The sequence below is a fragment of the Bidens hawaiensis genome, unplaced genomic scaffold, assembly GCF_021521415.1.
Source record: "Bidens hawaiensis isolate Kalapana, Puna unplaced genomic scaffold, B.hawaiensis_p1.1 tig00034598_1, whole genome shotgun sequence".
NCBI lineage: Eukaryota > Viridiplantae > Streptophyta > Magnoliopsida > Asterales > Asteraceae > Bidens > Bidens hawaiensis.
Genome location: NW_027505330.1, coordinates 89,285 through 108,571, shown reverse-complemented (window position 1 = coordinate 108,571; position 19,287 = coordinate 89,285). Strand labels below are relative to the sequence as shown.

The 19,287-nt window shown below is 36.6% G+C and overlaps 1 long non-coding RNA gene and 1 pseudogene across 2 annotated transcripts; one reads left to right on the top strand and one right to left on the bottom strand.

Moving 5' to 3' along the window:
• The first annotated feature begins 202 nt into the window (after window positions 1-202).
• LOC143612464 (wall-associated receptor kinase 2-like) lies at window positions 203-3,833 on the top strand (annotated as a pseudogene). The gene is made up of 3 exons (XR_013149948.1): window positions 203-1,501; window positions 1,587-1,748; window positions 1,849-3,833. The product of XR_013149948.1 is annotated as a wall-associated receptor kinase 2-like (transcript).
• Window positions 3,834-16,806: 12,973 nt separating this feature from the next.
• On the bottom strand, window positions 16,807-17,759 carry LOC143612466 (uncharacterized). Its single transcript, XR_013149949.1, has 3 exons — window positions 17,221-17,759; window positions 16,907-17,022; window positions 16,807-16,830 (listed from the first exon to the last, which is right to left on the bottom strand). It is a non-coding gene; the product is annotated as an uncharacterized LOC143612466 (long non-coding RNA).
• Window positions 17,760-19,287: the final 1,528 nt, after the last annotated feature.

Sequence of the window (19,287 nt, the reverse complement as noted above, 5' to 3'; positions counted from 1 at the left end):
TACACACACTTTATATAGTGTGTGTATTATCATACACTCTTCATTGATAATGCCCAATGGGCTCCAAATACAAAGGCCTCGGGCCCAATACATATAAACGTAAATGATCTAAAACCGTAAATAAACTAATTACAAATACGAAAGACTCAACAACCAAAACCAGGCCTTACAGATAACCTAAACTGACTTTGTGCACCTAAGATTACATCTAGTATATATTATGCCTAGTAAAAATGGAAGTCAAGAAAATGTAGAAGACATGGTCATATTTAATCTCGGATGCACACATTATTTCAAAGACGATTTCACGTCAACGTTGTAGCTCTAAAATTGCTTTTCTTTCTGGATGACCATTTAAAATAATTTTAGGAAAGCACCCGTCAATATCTTATGTCTAATCTTGATTTTTTACTAAGCCATATAAAGGTTGAATGATATCATGTATTGATAAAAAATAGTTTGACTTATACCGAATAAAGTGTCCATAGACCTACTCAACCAGAACTAGTTTTCTAATAGCATCACACGTAAATGACTAAGTCTTCAAGGCATGTTTATAAATAAAGATCTCTAATCACACTTCCCCAATCAAAATCCCAAAATTAACCACAAAGCGAAAACACACAGAAAGCATATATGCATTTAAAAATACTACTAGCAGTAGCAGCTGTTGCAGCTTTGGTAGCAACAAGTGCTCAAGAGGGACTACCTTGTGAACGTTTCTGTGGCAATATGCCTATTGATTTCCCATTTGGTACTCGTAGCGAATGCTACGCCGGTCCCAAATTCCTCGTGACTTGTGACCGATCGACGCCGGGGAAACCAAGGCTTATCTTTGGAGAACAACGAAACACAAGCAATATGGAGATTACAAATATCTCAACAAGCAAGGGTGAGGTAGAGATTATGGTGTCTGTAGCCCACGATTGCTACAATAGTTCTGGCCGAGCCAATAGAACTCGGCCATCTTTGAGGTCAGGGGATTATCAGATCTCGGCTAAAAACAGACTTGTAGCCATCGGTTGTGATACATATGTTCGGTTAATAGTAAGAAGTGGGAATGATTCTCATGGTACCGGATGCATTTCTACTTGTGATAGAAATAGTCCTTTCATAAACGGATCATGCTCGGGAGTTGGGTGTTGTGAAGTAGCAGTTCCAGAAGGAATGGAATCTTATGATACGAGTCGTACAATTCTTGGTAGCTTTAACAAGCATGAGAGTATTCTGGATTTCAACCCTTGTAGCTATGCCTTTTTTGTTGAAGTAGGGAAGTTCAACTTTTCCTCAACTAATCTGGTTGATTTTGGAAGTGTAAAGAAGATGCCAATGTTACTTGATTGGGCAATTGGAACCTTGACATGTGACAAAGCAAAGGAGAGAGATAACTTCTTATGCTCGGGAAACAGTGAATGTGATCAAGGTTATCAAGGTCCTGGATATCGTTGCCGTTGCCGTGAAGGTTATGAAGGCAACCCTTATGTTGCAGGTGATTGCAAGAGTAAGTTCTGATTTCACATTCAAATGTTTTTTATTTAAATTTGCTTTCACTTGTAACAAATGATTGACAATTTGTTATTTTAAAGATATTAATGAATGCGAACGAGGAGATCATGGTTGCGAACATGAATGCATTGACAGAGAAGGAGATTATACATGTACTTGTAGAAAAGGTTACTCTGGAAATGGTTGGAAAAATGGATCAGGTTGCACTGCTGATCAATCCACCATGATAAAGATAGTTGTGAGTAAGTAATCATACAATATCTTTTTGGTTTATATCTGAAGCTATTGTTATAAATTATATCTGAATGAAATGGTTCTATAAGTTAGTTTCTGTTGTTGCAGGTACCTTAGCTTCTGCTATATTTCTCCTTATAACTGTCACCTGGTTATACTTGGTGTTTAAAAGGCGAAAGCTCGTGATGTTAAGAGAAAAATTCTTTAAACAAAATGGTGGAATAATGTTGCAGCAACGACTCTCTGGAGATGGGGCTTCTCATGATCAAGCAAGAGTATTTACGATAGAGGAGCTAAAGAAGGCAACTAATAACTATGATGAAAGCAGGATTATCGGTAAGGGTGGCTATGGCACGGTTTATAAAGGAGTTCTTGCTGATAACAGAGTAGTTGCCATAAAGAAGTCAAAATTAGCAGATCAAACGCAAGCTCAGATAGAGCAATTTATCAACGAAGTGGTTATTCTCTCCCAGATAAATCATAGGAATGTTGTGAAGCTGATAGGGTGTTGTCTGGAAACAGAAATCCCGTTATTGGTTTATGAATTCATTCCAAATGGCACCCTCTCTGATCATATCCACAACAAAGGCAAGTCGTCAGCTATTACATGTGTTATCCGAATTAGAATAGCAACAGAGACGGCTGAAGCACTTGCGTACTTACATTCTGCAGCATCTGTTCCAATCATCCATCGTGATGTCAAGCCAATGAATATACTTTTGGATGATAACTACGTTGCAAAAGTAGCCGATTTTGGAGCATCTAAGTTAATTCCTGTTGATCAGATTGAGTTGGCCACTATAGTGCAAGGAACACTAGGTTACCTAGATCCTGAATATTTGCAAACAAATCAGCTCACAGATAAGAGCGATGTTTATAGTTTTGGGGTGGTACTAGTAGAACTTCTAACCGGAAGAAAGGCTCTTAGCTTTGATAGGCCAGAGGAAGAGAGGAACTTAGCTATGTATTTTATGTATTCTTTAAAAGAGGGGAGACTGTTTCAGGCTCTTGATGAACGTTTGCAGCAAGATGATGTTCCAAGCGAGATCATTCAAGTTTCAAGACTGGCAGAAAGATGTTTACGCATTAAAGGCGACGAGAGGCCAACCATGAAGGAAGTAGCAATCGAGCTAGAAGGAATCTTGGCTTCAATGATACAAAAGCATCCATGGGTGCAAAGGAGTACAAACGAAGTTGAAAGTGAGTATTTGCTCAAAAAACTTACCAGCGACTATGAATGTACAAATGATGGCATTGTAAGCAATGCAAGCTCAAGTACCTTCGATAGCATGAGCAAGCATTCGATGTTACCCATTGCTAGTGGCAGGTGAAGTTAGATATAAGCTTGTCGTGCTAGAGATGAGTTTAATTCTTACTTTCTATCGTTAGAGTTTGTTAGACAGTTATATAGTTTGTATATATTGAGCATAAGATTCTTTTGTATAGTTAAAACTTTGGCATAATTTTAAGTGTATTTAAATATATAAACTAAATATAAGAGTCTTTTAGTCATTCTAGAGGTTATGCCATATATGTATTTGTATAAATTCTAGGGGTTAGTGTGTAAATATGTCAAGTATTGAATAGCTTCTAAAACAATGGGTCGTTTAGAATAAGTGCTATATATAAACCAAAAATCGTGTATGTAAGTGGCGATGTATGTATGAACAAGTCTTCTCTGAAATCAAGTGTAATGTTTTATCAATTTCATTGTGTTATTATTCAAATTCAAATCTGATTTGCCAATAGTGGGTCGGAGCCTAAGTTACGACTTTGGAAGAAGTGATTGAATCATAGAGTGTTTTAATCTGGGAAAGAATATCAAATTAATGGCAGCTAGTCTATAACAATTAAATTTAATTTAAAACTCACAAGTTCTGTTGTGAACTTCTGATAGAGGCTGATTCAAATGGTCAATCTTCCGATAGACTCGTAAGTAAAGTTGGTTAGGCTTCAAGAACAAAAGAGAAGAAGAGAAACCGATTTGGGACAACTTTTCTTATTATTTTTCTTAAACTAACTACTACAATTTGTAGGAAAACAAATGAAGGAAAAGAGGAAACTTAAACCATAACCAAGTAAACTAAATAATAGATAAACTTAATTAATTAGTTTGCTTCTAAGAAAAGTATTCTATATCATAATCAAGATGTTGAGCATGGATAATATGATGATCATATCAATTCCCTGTCCCTTTAAAATGTTCTTGTCCTCAAGAATGTAACGTGTTTTCCATAGTGGTTGCCATTCGATTCGGACTACCACAAGCCAGGCGATCTCAGTCGGTCGCCACGACGAGCGCCACTTGCGTCTTCCATTTGCGTCTTCTAACGGGTTCATTAGTTTTTCTATTGAAACCGATTTCACAACTTGATTTAACCAGGATGGAACCACGCCTGGTGTTGTTTTGTTCATGTGCGTTTTTTTCTATCTGTTTTGGGTTGAGGTTAAAAATGATCGTAGATGTTGATTGTGTGATTCTTGGGAGGTCTTTCAATTAGGCGATGGTGTGAATGGATTGGCCATGGCTGCTTTTGTTGGTGAGTTTAGAACAATAGTAGTTTTTCTGGGGTTGGACGGTGGTGACTAGTTAGGATATGTGCCCATAAGATACTAGATACTGATCAAGTTTCAGCATTGGTGTGGTCGTAAAAGCGGATATGGGTGGTGGTGGTAATGCTGGGATTAGGGAAGTAGGGAAGTTCAACTTTTCCTCAAATAATCTGGTTGACTTCGGAAGCGTAAGGAAGATGCCAATGCTACTTGACTGGGCAATTGGAAGCTTGACATGTGACAAAGCAAAGGAGACAAATAACTTCTTATGCACGGGAAACAGTGAATATGATCAAGGTTATCTAGGTCCTGGATATCGTTGCAGCTGCCGTGAAGGTTATGAAGGCAACCCTTATGTTGCATGTGATTGCAAGAGTAAGTTCTGATTTCACATTCGAATGCTTCTTCTATTTCTTTTTCTTTTTTTTTTAATTGCTTTCACTTGTAACAAATGATTGACAATTTGTTATTATAAGATATTAATGAATGTGAACGAGGAGATCATGGTTGCGAACATGAATGCATTGACAGAGAAGGAGATTATACATGTACTTGTAGAAAAGGTTACTCTGGAGATGGTAGGAAAAGTGGATCAGGTTGCCAATGTTTCATCAATTTCATTGTGTTATTCAAATTCAAATCTGATTTGCCAATAGTGGGTCGGAGCCTAAGTTACGAATTTGGAAGATGTGATTGAATGAGAGAGTGTTTTAATCTAGGAAAGAATATCGAATTAATGGTGGCTAGTCTGTGGCAATTAAAATTAATTTAAAAATCACAAGTTCTGTTGTGAACTTCTGATGGAGACTGATTCAAAATGGTCAATCTTTCGATATACCATAAAGTTGGTTAGGTCCTATTATTGGAAAACTGTGACAATCGTCAATTTCAGGTTAACTCCGGTAACTCAACTCCGTCAATTTAAACTTAAAGATCACTGAATCTATAACGCACACCTCATTACATTTAAACTAGGGTTTAAATGACGCTTGACACTTACTACATGTGTAGTCTTTCGGGAATTGCACCGAAACGCAAACGAGTTGACGCAAACAATTGGTGAATAAACGAAAAACGTCAAAACAATAATTATGTGATAATTATGTGTTAGACTTATGTGTTATGTGATAACATTGTTATAAACGTTAACTCAATGTGCTAGAACTAGTTATTTAAGCTAGAAAAGTACAAACTAGAAGTTGAGGGACTAAAGTGTAACATGTTATTATTATTAATAAATATAAACCCTAACCTCTCCTCCCTCTCCCTCTTCCCAAAACCGACGGCCAGCCCCCCTTCCCCCTCCTCACGATCGGCTCACACACACACACATATCTTTTGGTTTTTGATCTTGTTTTTCACAATTGAAGCCTCCTACACCCGATTCTAGTCATCTTCTACCTTCCTCTTGCTTATTTTTGTGCTTTTGAAGGTATAATTATAAACCCTAAAATCTGGAAATTTCATATATTGTGTTCATATGATCTTTGTTTGATTTGATGATGTATTGATGATGATTTGATAACTAGAATTGATATTATTACATGTTAATTGTTGTGTCTTTGATTTTGAGATCAAATAAAACCCTAACCATGTATGTATGGTGTAATTGATATGCATGGATGATGGTTATGGTGTCTAGAATATTATATGAACGGATTATGGTCCATAGATAGTTAATATATTGAGTTTGGATGCAAACAGTTTCTGGACAGATTGTGTTGCTGATGTTCAATTGACTGTAACGGGGTGTAAATGTGAAAATTGGTTGAGATTATTGATACTACAGTAAACTAGGATGAGTCTAGTTCGGTGATAAATAAAGCATCTGTGCCCCTTTTGATCTCTCAGAAATTTTATAAAACGGACTTTCTAGAGACCCCCCAGCTCTTATTTGCAATCTTCCTTAAAGAAAGTCTAAGGTAGTTGCAGGTCCATTTTCTAAAGAATGTAAATTTGCAATTTTTGGACGTGTAAAAGTTAACCTTTATGATTTTACAAAAACGTTGTGCAAAGCTGAGTTGTTAGACCTGCTGTTAGGTTGTTTTGTAAATGTTATATCTCATGAACTACGAGACCAATTGGGTTGGTTCCACTTCTGGAAGTTGACTTGTTGAGTTAGGAACCTAACCCAAGTGGTCTTGCATTTGTTGGATTTTTCATTTAACGGGAATTGCAAATAACTTTCTGTTGCGCATAAATTTGACTGTTATGAGTTTGCTGTGGTAAATTGATCATTATGAGAAATATATATGGAATAAAAATACAACAAAATATGTTCTGGAAACCTAACACATATATGCTTTTGTGATGATTTTTGGTAAATTAATTGAGATGCTATGATCGGTGGAATAGTACAATCTTTCAAGTATAATTTCTGTCTCGGTGAAACTAGCTGCTGAATTTTGTGAAAATGCATGAAACATGATAATTGCTAGTTAATTGTTATGTTTTGACCAAATTGCCCCTGTGGGGAATACTTGCTATATAATTGTTATGTTTTGACCAAATTGCCCCTTTGGGGAATACTTGCTATATAATTGTTATGTTTTGATTAAATTGCCCCTGTGGGGAATACTTGCTAAATAGTTGTCGTGTTTTGACCAAATTGCCCTTGCGGGGAATAATTGCTAGTTAATTGTTATGTGTGACCAAATTGCCCTTACGGGGAGTAATTGCTAGTGATGTACATTATTAATACATGACACGCAAATAATTGCTCACACATGTAATGTATCACGAATGTACTTGTTAAAGTCACACGCTATTCACAAACGAAACACGAAACACATTGTGTGCATAGGTATTATGTGCCGAGTCTAGAGACTCGATAATAGTTCCGACACTTAGAAAAATCTCTTTGTTGTTTTAGAACGCTAGAGAGAGTTTTTCTGTGACGCGCATCCTTTGGTGATTTATTTTGGGAATTCTTCGCAAACAGTGAGTTCACTTACCCCTCTAAACTATTTTCAAACACTTTTCACTTGGGGAGATAACATACTCCGAAAACGCATTTAAGATTTTGTTAATATAAATTATATATCACCTGTAAAGACTAAGTGGCAAACGCAATAACTAAAGTCCTTCATTCACATCGAACCGTTTAATATTGGATAATAGCGAGTCATTGTTGAGTAGTACTACTGGGTTTGACAAACCCCACCCAACGCTAAACTCGACTGGAGGTCGAGTGGGTGTAATCTTGGCTAAACACATACCATGGTCGGGATAGACCTGGTGGCAAGGCAAATGATTAACAGTCAGCTTCGGTGTCGAACACTTAGTAATACTTGTTTTATAGGCTAGCTACCTATAGATATATAATTGACATAACACTATCTGGTAACGCAAAACGCTGAACGCTAAACGCAAAACGCTGAACGCAAACGTAACGATTTATTGATATAAGCTTGTGAACTCACCAACCCCGTGTTGACACTCTTAGTATGTTATTCTCAGGTAGCCGAGGCGGGCGCGCGGTATAGGATCATGCATTGCTTGAAAACGCTTTTGTTATGCAAACTATTTTAAAACTGTTATCATTGGGTTTAAGTCGTCCTGCGTGACGCAACATTTTTTTTATGGTTTTTACGCTTCCGCATTTAAATACTCATAAACGTTTTCATGGTTTTGAAACTTTGTTTTATGGTTTGATTATAACTAATGAATCCGATCCTGTTAGTTCACACCATCTGACGGTAAAACTCCGTTAGTGGATTTTGAGGGTGTGACAAAAACAAATGCATGAAAAGATGAAACTTAAACCATAATTAAGGAAACTAAATAATAAATAAACTTAATTAATTAGTTTGCTTCCAAGAAAAGTCTTATGTATCATATGATGATCATATCAATTCCACGTCCCTTCAAAACGGTATGTCCTCAAGAACGAAACGTGATTTCCATCGTGGTTGCCATTCGAGTTGGACTACCACGTCAAGCAGGGCGGTCCAGCCGTCGCCACGACGAGTGCCACTTGCGTCTTCCGTTTGCGTCTGCTAACGAGTTCACTAGTTTTTCTATAGAAACCAATTTCAAGAGTTGATTTAACAAGGATGGAACCACGCTTGGTGTTGTTTTGTTCATGTGCGTTTTTTTCTGTTTGTTTTGGACTGAGCTTAAAAATGATCGTAGATGTTGATTGTGTGATTTTAGGCGATGGTTTGAATGTGTTATGAATAAATAGTTCAGGGGCTTATTGGTCATTTTACATACTTGTAATACTTGTTTTGTTTGTAACAGATTGGTTAAATACTGTTAGTTGTTAGTAGTTGAGGTATCGATGAAATGAATAAGCTTCTCTTCTAACTTTCTTCTTCTTCTTCATTTTATCGTAACAGTGGTATCAGAGCTAACGATTCTCGGAACGCTCTTGATTCATATTACCGATTCGTTCAATTCATTGAAATTGATAGTTAATTCAATCAATTTCCATTTTTTTTGTTTCAAACCCTAGAAATTGATCATTCGTTCGTTCAATTTCAGTCCGATTTCAATTCAATTCATCAATTGATCTTCGATTCGATCAATTTAAACCTAAAATGGCAATTCATCAACAAGAAACAAGAATTAGATCGTATAGAAAAATCAACAAAGGATAACGCACAATCAATTCAGACACAACAATTGTTGTTGGAGGAAAATTCGAATCATGTCAAGAACCTGCAAATTCAGATGGCAGAGGTATGTACACAGTTGTTAGAGATGAAGGAACTTATGTTACACAATAACAGAGGTAACGATCAGAGATTGGTTCGATTGGGTCGATTAGATTTTCCAAAGTTTAATGGTGAAGATGTGGAAGGATAGCTATACAAATGTGATCATTTCTTCTCAATGGATAAAACACCAGCAAATCTTAAAGCCTATTTTGCAGTGGTAAATCTTGAAGGTCCAGCACTACAATGGCATCAAGGTTTTATGTCAAGTCAAACAGAGTTATTGAAGATATAGTGTGGGAGGATTATGCAAGATCTATTTTGAACCGGTTTTCTACAAGATTATCTGAGAATCCTATTGAAGACTTAAAGAACCTGCAACAAACAGGTACTTTACAAGATTATTGTGAGGCTTTTGATGCATTATTGAATAAGGTTCAGCTATGTGAAAGTTATGCTGCTGGATTATTCATTGCTGGGTTAAAACCTGAGATAAGATGTCTAGTTAAAATCTTTAAACCTCAAACAATAAGAGATGCTATCTCTATAGCGAAACAACAAGAAGTGGTTTATAGCACATTGTTTGGCAGTAAAGATGTTAGGAAGTTGAACCCTATTCCTATGAACAGTACTACCCAAGTGAAGTTCAATAATAATTCTACTGCAGTGACACCTTACAAATCCAATTTTAACTCAACATCTACCTTATCCTTGTTACCAACTCCTCACCCCAATAAAATGATTAAACCGGTAAGGAAGGTATCTACAAAGGAGGCCGAGGAAAAGAGGGCAAGAGGAGAGTGTTTCTGGTGCCCAGAAAAGTACACATCAACCCATAACTGTAAGTATAAACAGTTATATGCATTAGAAATTGGGGCCAATGATGAGGAGGAAGAATCTACTCCTGAGGAGGTTATAAATGTACAAGAAATGACTATGGATCCTCAAATATCCATTCATGCCATTAATGGTGTTCCTTCTTTCAACACAATGAGGGTTTGGCACTATAGGAACTAAACAGTTGCACATATTAATTGATTCTGGGTCAACTCATAATTTCATCAATTCCAAACTTAGAAATAAACTTCAATGTCCAACCAAAGAGGTATCTTTATGACTGTTACACTGGCAAATGGTAATAAACTACCTTGTGCAACTCTTTGTCAGAATTTTCAATGGGTTATGCAAGGGGTATGGTTTAAATCTGATGTGTTGTTGATTCCTTTAGATAGTTATGATATGGTGTTGGGTGTCCAGTGGTTGCAAACACTGGATGACATTGTGTGGAACTTCAAAAATCTAACTATGCAGTTTAAAGTAGGGAATCAAAAGTTTGAACTGAAAGGAACTTCTAATCAACCTATGTCCTTATGTTCTATAGAGAAGCTGAGTTCTATGTTGGTTGGGAGTCATAATTTGTTCAATGCTCAGTTGTTTAGTGTTCAAAATAGTGTGGATAGGTCATTTCAGCATCAAGCTAAAGTTAGTGAAGTGCAGTCTCATAAGTTGGTAGAAGCACTTTTACAAGAATTTGAGGATGTGTTTGATATTCCAACTACTCTTCCACCTCCTAGACCATGTGATCATAAATAGAGTTGATAGATGAGACTGTCACAATTAATCAAAGGGCGTATAGATATCCTATGGGGCAAAAGGATATAATAGAGAAAATGGTACAAGAGATGAGGGATATGGGTATCATAAGGGATAGTGTGAGTTCATTTGCTTCTCCTGTGGTCTTAGTTAAAAAGAAGGGTGGATCTTGGAGGTTCTTTGTGGATTATAGGAAGCTCAATGAGAATACAGTCAAAAACAGATTTCCTATTCCTTTGATCGAGGAATTAATAGAAGAATTAGGAGGGGCTGAGGTGTTTTCAAAGTTGGATTTGAGATCAGGTTACCATCAAATCAGAATGCATAAAGATCATATTCATAAAACAGCTTTTAGAACACACCAAGGGTTGTTTGAGTTTGTAGTACTTCCTTTTGGATTGACTAATGCACCTGCCACCTTTCAAGGTCTAATGAATTCTGTATTTCAAAAGCTTTTGAGAAAGAAAGTTCTTATATTCTTTGATGACATTCTGGTGTACAGTAAAAATATACAACAACACTTGAAAGATTTAAGGGAGGTGCTACAATTATTCAGGAGTAATAAGTTGTTAGCCAAGAAGTCTAAATGTAGTTTTGCAGGAAGTAAAGTGGAATATTTGAGGCATGTTATATCTAAGAATGGTGTTGCTACTGATCAATCAAAGATTGAGGTGGTTAAAGAGTGGCCTGTACCTACCACAGTTAAACAGTTGAGAGGGTTCTTAGGTCTAAGAGGCTATTACAGAAGGTTCATTTCTTCTTATGGGTCAATTGCTAAGCCATTGACTGCATTGTTACAGAAAGATTCGTTTAAGTGGTCTGATCAAGCCCAGAATGCATTTGAATAGCTTAAACAAGCTTTAATACAGCCCCAGTGTTAGCATTACCAAATTGGTCTAAGGAGTTTGTTATAGAGACTGATGCATCTTCAAAAGTTTTAGGGGCAGTTCTAATGCAAGATCAACATCCTTTAGCCTTTGTTAGTAAGGCTTTGTCAGTTAGGCAGTGCAGTCTCTCGGTTTATGAAAAAGAGTTGATGGCTATATTGATGGCAGTTAAACATTGGCATCAGTACTTGATACTTAAACATTTTGTAATAAGAACTGATCAGAAGAGTTTAAAACATTTGTTGGAACAAAAAATCACCACACCATTACAACATACATGGTTAAGCAAATTGATGGGATATGATTATGAGATTGTGTATAAGAAAGGAACTGAGAATAGTGCAGCTGATGCTTTATCAAGAATTCATGGTACAACCTTATTTCAAATGGTTTTGTCATCTTATGAGCCATTATTATTGGGAAAATTAAAATCTAGTATGGCTAGTGATGTGGTAGCACAAGAAATTATTCAGAAGTTAATACAAGGAGAGACGGTACGACACATGACTTGGGATGGAAGTGTATTAAGAAGGAAAATGAAACTGTGGGTTCCTAAAGATGTATCATTAAGACAGGAAATTCTATCACTTTGTCATGCATCTGCTCAAGGGGGTCATTCTGGAATACACTCACCTTCACAAAGATTTAAGAGTATCTTTTATTGGATGGGTGCTTCAAAAGACATTAAACAGTTTGTCAAAAGGTGTGATACTTGTTTAAGAGCAAAGTATGAGATTGTAGCAGTTCCTAGGTTATTGAATCCTCTTCCCATACCTACATCTATTTTTACAGATATCTATATGGATTTCATTGGAGGGTTGCCTATTTCAAAAGGTTATGATACTATTTTAGTGATTGTGGACAGATTCACTAAATACGGTCATTTCTTACCATTAAAGCATCCTTATACTGCAACAACGGTGGATCAAATAGTGCTTGACAATGTCTTTAAGATACATGGTTGTCCATTAACCATTGTGTTGTGTCTGATAGAGATGCTTTATTCCTAAGTAATTTTTGGAAGGAATTTCTTAGAATGCAAGGAATCACTCAAGCATTGTCCACTGCGTATCATCCACAAACGGATGGGCAGACAGAAGTTTTGAATAGGTGTTTAGAGACTTATCTCAGATGTATGGTGATGAGTGAGCCTAAATCTTGGGTTAAATGGCTGTCATTTGCTCAATGGTGGTATAACTCTACTTGGCACTCTGCTATTCAAATGTCTCCCAATAAAGCTTTGTTTGGAGTTGATCCTCCTATTCACCTTCCTTATATTCCTTTAGACACTAATGTGGCTGCAGTAGAGGATCTATTTCAAACCAAGGAAGTTATGCTAACTACACTGAAGCAGTCACTAGACAGGGCCAGGAATAGAATGAAACAGTTTGCTGATAATCACAGGAGTGAAAGATCTTTCAAAGTCAGGTCTTGGGTGTTTCTGAAGTTACATCCCTATGTTCAGACTACATTGAGAATTCATAAGTATTCAAAGCTATCCCCAAAATACTTTGGTCCATTTCTGATTTTGGATAAGATTGGTCCAGCTGCGTATAAATTGGATTTGCCACCTACTTCACAGATACACCATACGTTTCATGTATCTTTGTTGAAACAAGCTAATGGACCTCCTGATGTAGTGCAACAATTGCCTATGGGTTCTAATAATGAGTTGCAGCCTTTACAAATCTTGGAAAGGAAACTGGCTAGACAAGGAAATAGACCAGTGGTAAAATTCTTGATTCAATGGAAAGATCTTCCTTTGCATGATGCTACGTGGATGAATGCTGACGAATTTATGGTCAAATTTCCTACTTTTCCCATCTGATTCTTGAGGTCAAGAATGCTATATGGAGGGAGTATTGTTATGAATAAATAGTTCAGGGGCTTATTAGTCATTTTACATACTTGTAATACTTGTTTTGTTTGTAACAGATTGGTTAAATACTGTTAGTTGTGTAGGTTCCCTGGACGGATCACACGAGATATCCCGATATACACAGGTGCGGAATCCCTGTGTAGATCGTTACGGACGTAGAACACAAGCACACAAACACACGAATACGATACGAACAAAACTCACGTTATATTAATAACTCAACACGTGATTCTTACAGACTCTCGACCTCACGTCACTAGACTCACTGAATTACACGTAAATTCAACTACTTAAAACGGTTAATCCGTAACCTATATAAATACACGACAACTTCGCCTCAGGCGAAGTTGTCCATAACTTCGCTCGTTCAACAAGTTCGCCTAGGCGAACTTGTCAACAACTTCGCTTGGTTAACAAGTTCGCCTAAGCGAACTTGTCAACAACTTCGCTTTAAACAAACAAATACATAAACAATATTACAGACTCGATTACAGACATTAGACATATGAACTACTGACATTTATGTACCAACAAGTTGTTAGTAGTTGAGGTATCGATGAAATGAATAAGCTTCTCTTCTAACTGTCTTCTTCTTCTTCTTCATTTTATCGTAACAGAATGGAGTGCCCATGGTTTCTTTTGTTGGTGAGTTTAGAACTACAGTTTGGGGTTGGATGGTGGTGACTAGTTAGGATATGTGCCCATAAGATACTGATCAAGTTTTAGGGTTGGTGTGGTCATAAAAGCGGATATGGGTGGTGGTGGTAGTACTAGGATTAGGGGTGTATGTGCTAGTTTTGGCCGTTATCATTGAAGAGGTGTCAGAAATTTTGTTGAGGGTAGCAGCAAGGTTAACAGTGATTTGATTCATGGTGGCAGTGAGGGAGTCAAAGTTGAACTTGGGTAGGGAGGCTTGTTGGGCGGTGATTGATTTTTGTTGAATCAATAGCTAATCAATTTTGTCGACCATGGCCATGATCAGGTCTTCACATGATGAAGGAAGGATGAGGAAGATTGTTGAAAGCACCAAACTGATAGAGAATGATTCAAGATGGAGACCCATAGAGTGGGTTATGCTCCAAGAACAAAAGAGAAGAAAAGAAACCGATTTGGGAAAAATGTTATGATTATTTTTCTTAAACTAATGGATACAATTAATAGAAACACAAATGCAAAGAAATAGGAAACTTAAACAATAAGAAAACTTAATTATAAAACAAGGAAACTAAATACTAGATAAATTTAATTAATTACTTTGGTTCCAGGAAAAGTCTTATGCATCATAATCAAGATGTTAAGCATGGATAATATTATGACCGTATCAACTTCAATTCAAAAAATACATTTGGGTTGAACATATCATATATATAGTTCTGATTCATCAAATTTGAATTTGAATTTGAATTTGGGATTTGAATTCTGTTTTGGCAAGATCAGAAGGATGAAAGAAAAATAAGGTTCATCCCAATGCAACCAATCCAGTAACTATGAATCTTTAATCACATCCAACTTGTGAGGTGTGTTTCTTTACTGCATCATCGCAAATCAAAGCCGATAGCGAGGTTGCTGGAGTTTGTTCAGTTCACAACTTGGAAGGTTGTTCATTGTGATTTGGGTTCCAATTCCGATTTTAGATTAATAATGGCATGTGGTTAAAGTTAAGGTTTGAGATCTTTATAGTCTTAAGTTCGAAACCTGACACAAGAGGGTTTTCACACATTGATGGTTTTCATTCTTGATGGTGTACATAGTGTTGGATTCCAGTGGTGATCACTCAACAGTTTAACAATTAAACCAGGTTTTAATTTGTTTCTTAATTATTAATCAAATAAATAATAAACAAGAAAACGCTGCAGAATAAAATCGAGTAATCAACACATTTAGGAACCGTACAGGATCTAGTTACAAACAATACGAGTATGAATCAAACAAAATAAATACAATTGTAAATCGACAATATATTTAAGTTTACCTTGGTTAATAAATAACCGGTTGAGACACTAAGGGCTAACGAACAATGCTAGGTGACAACACGAGACTGGAACCGGCGAAGGCGGTGCACGGCGGTGGCGGCTACGGTGGTGCGAGAAGACGCACGAGAGCTACAGGTGGCGGTGGTGGTTCGTGGTGGAGCAGGCAGCAAGCGGCGGTGGCGCTGGCTTGCAGTGAGGTTCGGCGGCGGCGGTGGTCCGGCAGGGAGCAAAGGGGCCAGCGGCTAGGGTTGAGTGAAAGAGAGATTTAAGATGGTGGATAGGGTATTCTCTCTTTTGTCCATCTCTAATAATTAGGTTAACTAGTTATAATAACTAGTTAAGCTACTGTGGGCCACCAAGCCCATCTCTAACTATCAAGCCCATTTCACTATCATTATCTTGTTAATATGTCAAACCCGGTTAACTAACTTAAGCGGGTTTCACGTTCGTTACCCAAGGTGTAACTCTCACGGTTAAAACCCGGTCAACCGCGTTGACTTAGCCGATCGGGTCCATAATTCCAATAGTCTCCCACTTGGACGGTCTCTGGTTGAGTTAATCAACGCTGACAACTAGCGATGCTCTAGCTACAGATGGATGCCCCCAACAGGTTATGACATTTAAATTCATTATCCAAAAAGATCTTGGAATACACTATTGCAAGATAATGAACTTATAGTAATTGTTGTCATCTAACCTTTCTGTATAAGACACCAATTGAACAATGAGACATGGATCAGATCAATCTCATATAGCGTTCAATCATTATTGTTCTCAATCTAGAATCAAAGTGGTCCAATTAAACACACACTAAGTTTAGATGATGCCTCATACTTCACCAGTTTGAATCAACGAAGGCGCCAAGATGCCTAACTGTTACATATCATGTAAGAGTACAGAATTCCATCTTGATTACATACAAATCCCACTGAACTTCAGAATATTCCCAACCAATGCCTTTATAGCCGGCAGTTACGCGACGGCGGTTGACACTGATCAAAGAATAGCCTTTAGTAAACGAAAGTTCTAATATGTATCTCAGGTCTAAGAATACTAAATGAGTATATACCAATACAAAACATCTTATGATTAATATCCATGAAGATGATTTGATGTGAGTTACATCCTAACGTCATTCATAACTAGTTTTATACCCGTCCGGTGGACGGGTAGTTTAATGTGATAAGATAAAAGTACAACTCATTTAACTTATAAGTATAAAAATGAACGACCTTGTTATAAAAGAAACACAAATCAATGAAAATCATTCATTAAACTATCTTATGTAAATGAATATCTTCATAACATATTTTATATGTACTTATCTTCTTCAACATTTCATCCTAATAGATTATACTTTCATTGGCAAAAGCATTAACACCAAGTGAGGTGGCTAATGCAGTTGATTGTTTTTTCCCAACTAAAATACAACAATATCTAAAGTTTTGGGACACTATATACTTACCAAAAAAAACAATAAACCTCTGATTCTCTATCAACTTGTGTCCTTCACAGTGTTTCTATTAGTGAAATTGTAAGATATAGGGCTCAAGAGTGAAGAGAAACCTACAAAAGTCAAAATTATCAACAGACAACTAAATTAACATGAATCCTAATCGTTACAAATGCATACTTTATCAATACGAGGAAATTGTGTGCACATCATGCAAAGAGCATCCATGGTATCGTTGAATATGAGATTACCTACAACATCATCAAGATAATACATCTATTAAACCCTAAACACCATAAAACAAAAAGAAAATTAACTTTTAAAAACAATATCGTAATACCTAAATGAAGTTCATTATGTGTTTAAGAGTTAAAATTTCAAGACATGTTTTCTATTTAGAAAAAAAGTTAATAACTGAATATGACTTGTTAGCCAAGAATTATAACTTTGAAGTTTGAATATAATTAAGGCCCAGAATTTGCACCTGAAGATAGATGTTTATCATCCAAATTTGAGTTGTAAAGGTCTGACCGCATAGATCATATGGTGTCGGCACTGCATATATATTAATTATAAATTAATAATTAAAATATGTAACGGTAAAAAAGTAGTTCAGAATTGCACTTCAAAAAAGAAAAACTGATTATTGTGTTCTTAATTGACACGGACCAAGATGACTAACTTTTAAATTGGCCCGTATTAATATCATTGATTACCAATAAGAACTAATTTTGACTAACCTTTTGATGCAAGAAACCATGAGTAGAAAGGAAAATAACTTGATTGTTGTAGTGTGACATTGAAAAAATTAGCAATGACCAGAAGAAATTAAATTAGAAGAAAAATCATGCAATAACTAACTTTTTACTAACCTTGTTCTTGAATCGACTTTGTGTTATGCAGAAGCAATCGACTTCTTTAGTTAATCCGGCCTTTTGCGAATTCCTCCCACATGTGTGGCTTTGATAAAATGTTTTCAAATGAAAGTGGTTTTAGTTAAAAAAAAAGAAGTCAAACCTCGTCTATATATATATACATACTATTGATGGTGCTTCCTTCTTTGCCCTTGCAAAAAGATCTCTAACACGTGATGCTCCAATGGCTGCATAAAGTTATACAAACTCACTTGCAGAACAACTAATGTAGGACACCTCACCTTTCCTAGATACAACTTACCTATCCCAAAACCGTCAATGATTCATGTTATATACTCGTGAAAACTTGCCTAGATCCACGACGATAGAGGAAGTTCGGCTAGTTAATCTGTAGGAGAGATGGTTATATCTTGAGGTAGGCGACGTGGGGAGAAAAATATGGGGAGAAATCCAAGGAAACAAAAACTGTACTCAACCTCCCCTTCTAAAAGGTTTTTAATGAGTTTAAAGGGTCCAGATTTCTCCTTAGCATGATCCAACGGTGAATATTAAACACAATAGCAGTTATACTCATGGGGAACAATATAATATATAATGAGGTCTGTGAGTTTGGAAGTCAACTCCTTGAGTTCAAAGTCAGAATAGTCTTAGTTCAGAATCGTTCCCATGAGCCTGACCGACTACGGATAATTTAGAATACAATATTCATGGATTAAGAGTATTAAAATGAACACAATTATAATATTCAACGTTTGAATTTAACCATTAAATCAAAAGTGAACTCAAAAGTATAACTATTTAAATGTTCATACATCCAATTACTAAATCAAAACAAATGACTAGCTAATCTAAGACCGAAAGCATCCCTGTGATGGTCATGCTTGTCCTGAGTCATCGGCTTAGTGAACGGGTCTGTTAGGTTTTGATATGTGTCTACTTTGCTTATAATAATGTCTTCATGTTCCGGTACTTCTCGTACATAGTGGAACTTTCTAAAAATGTGCTTGGCCATGTGATGATATTTGGGCTCTTTGGCTTTAGCAATAGCTCTTGTGCTATCACATATTACGTCGATCATTTTCCTAAACTTGGAACCAGATCGAGGTTGGCTATGAATTTCTTCATCCAAGTAGATTAAGAGCGAGAAACATCTCCGTCACTCTGGAAGTTAGCGTCGATGTAACACCTTACAGTGAGCTCCTTTTCCACTCCTCCAAACACTAAAAGCATATATTTGGTTCTTCTCAAGTACCTTACAATATTCTTAACTACAGTCCAATAGGCAATGCTAGGACTTTTCTGACAGCGGCTAGTCATGCTTAACGCATACTAGATGTCAGGTATAGTGCATAATATAGCGTACATGATAGAACCAATCGCTGAAGCATATGAAATTGCTTGCATGTTCTTAGTTTCAATGTCCGTTGCCGGAGATTGCGATTTGTTCAACACGGTTCCTTTAGTAATGGGAACACCTCCTTTCTTGGAGTTATCCATTGAGAAGCGTGCCATGACTTTGTCTATGTATGTGCTTTGACTTAGCCCTAGAAGCCTCTTAGACCTATCTCGGTAGATCTTGATTCCTAGAATATAAGCAGCTTCACCAAGATCTTTCATTGCGAAACAAGATCCCAAACAGTGCTTAACTTCCTTAAGCATAGGAATTTCGTTTCCAA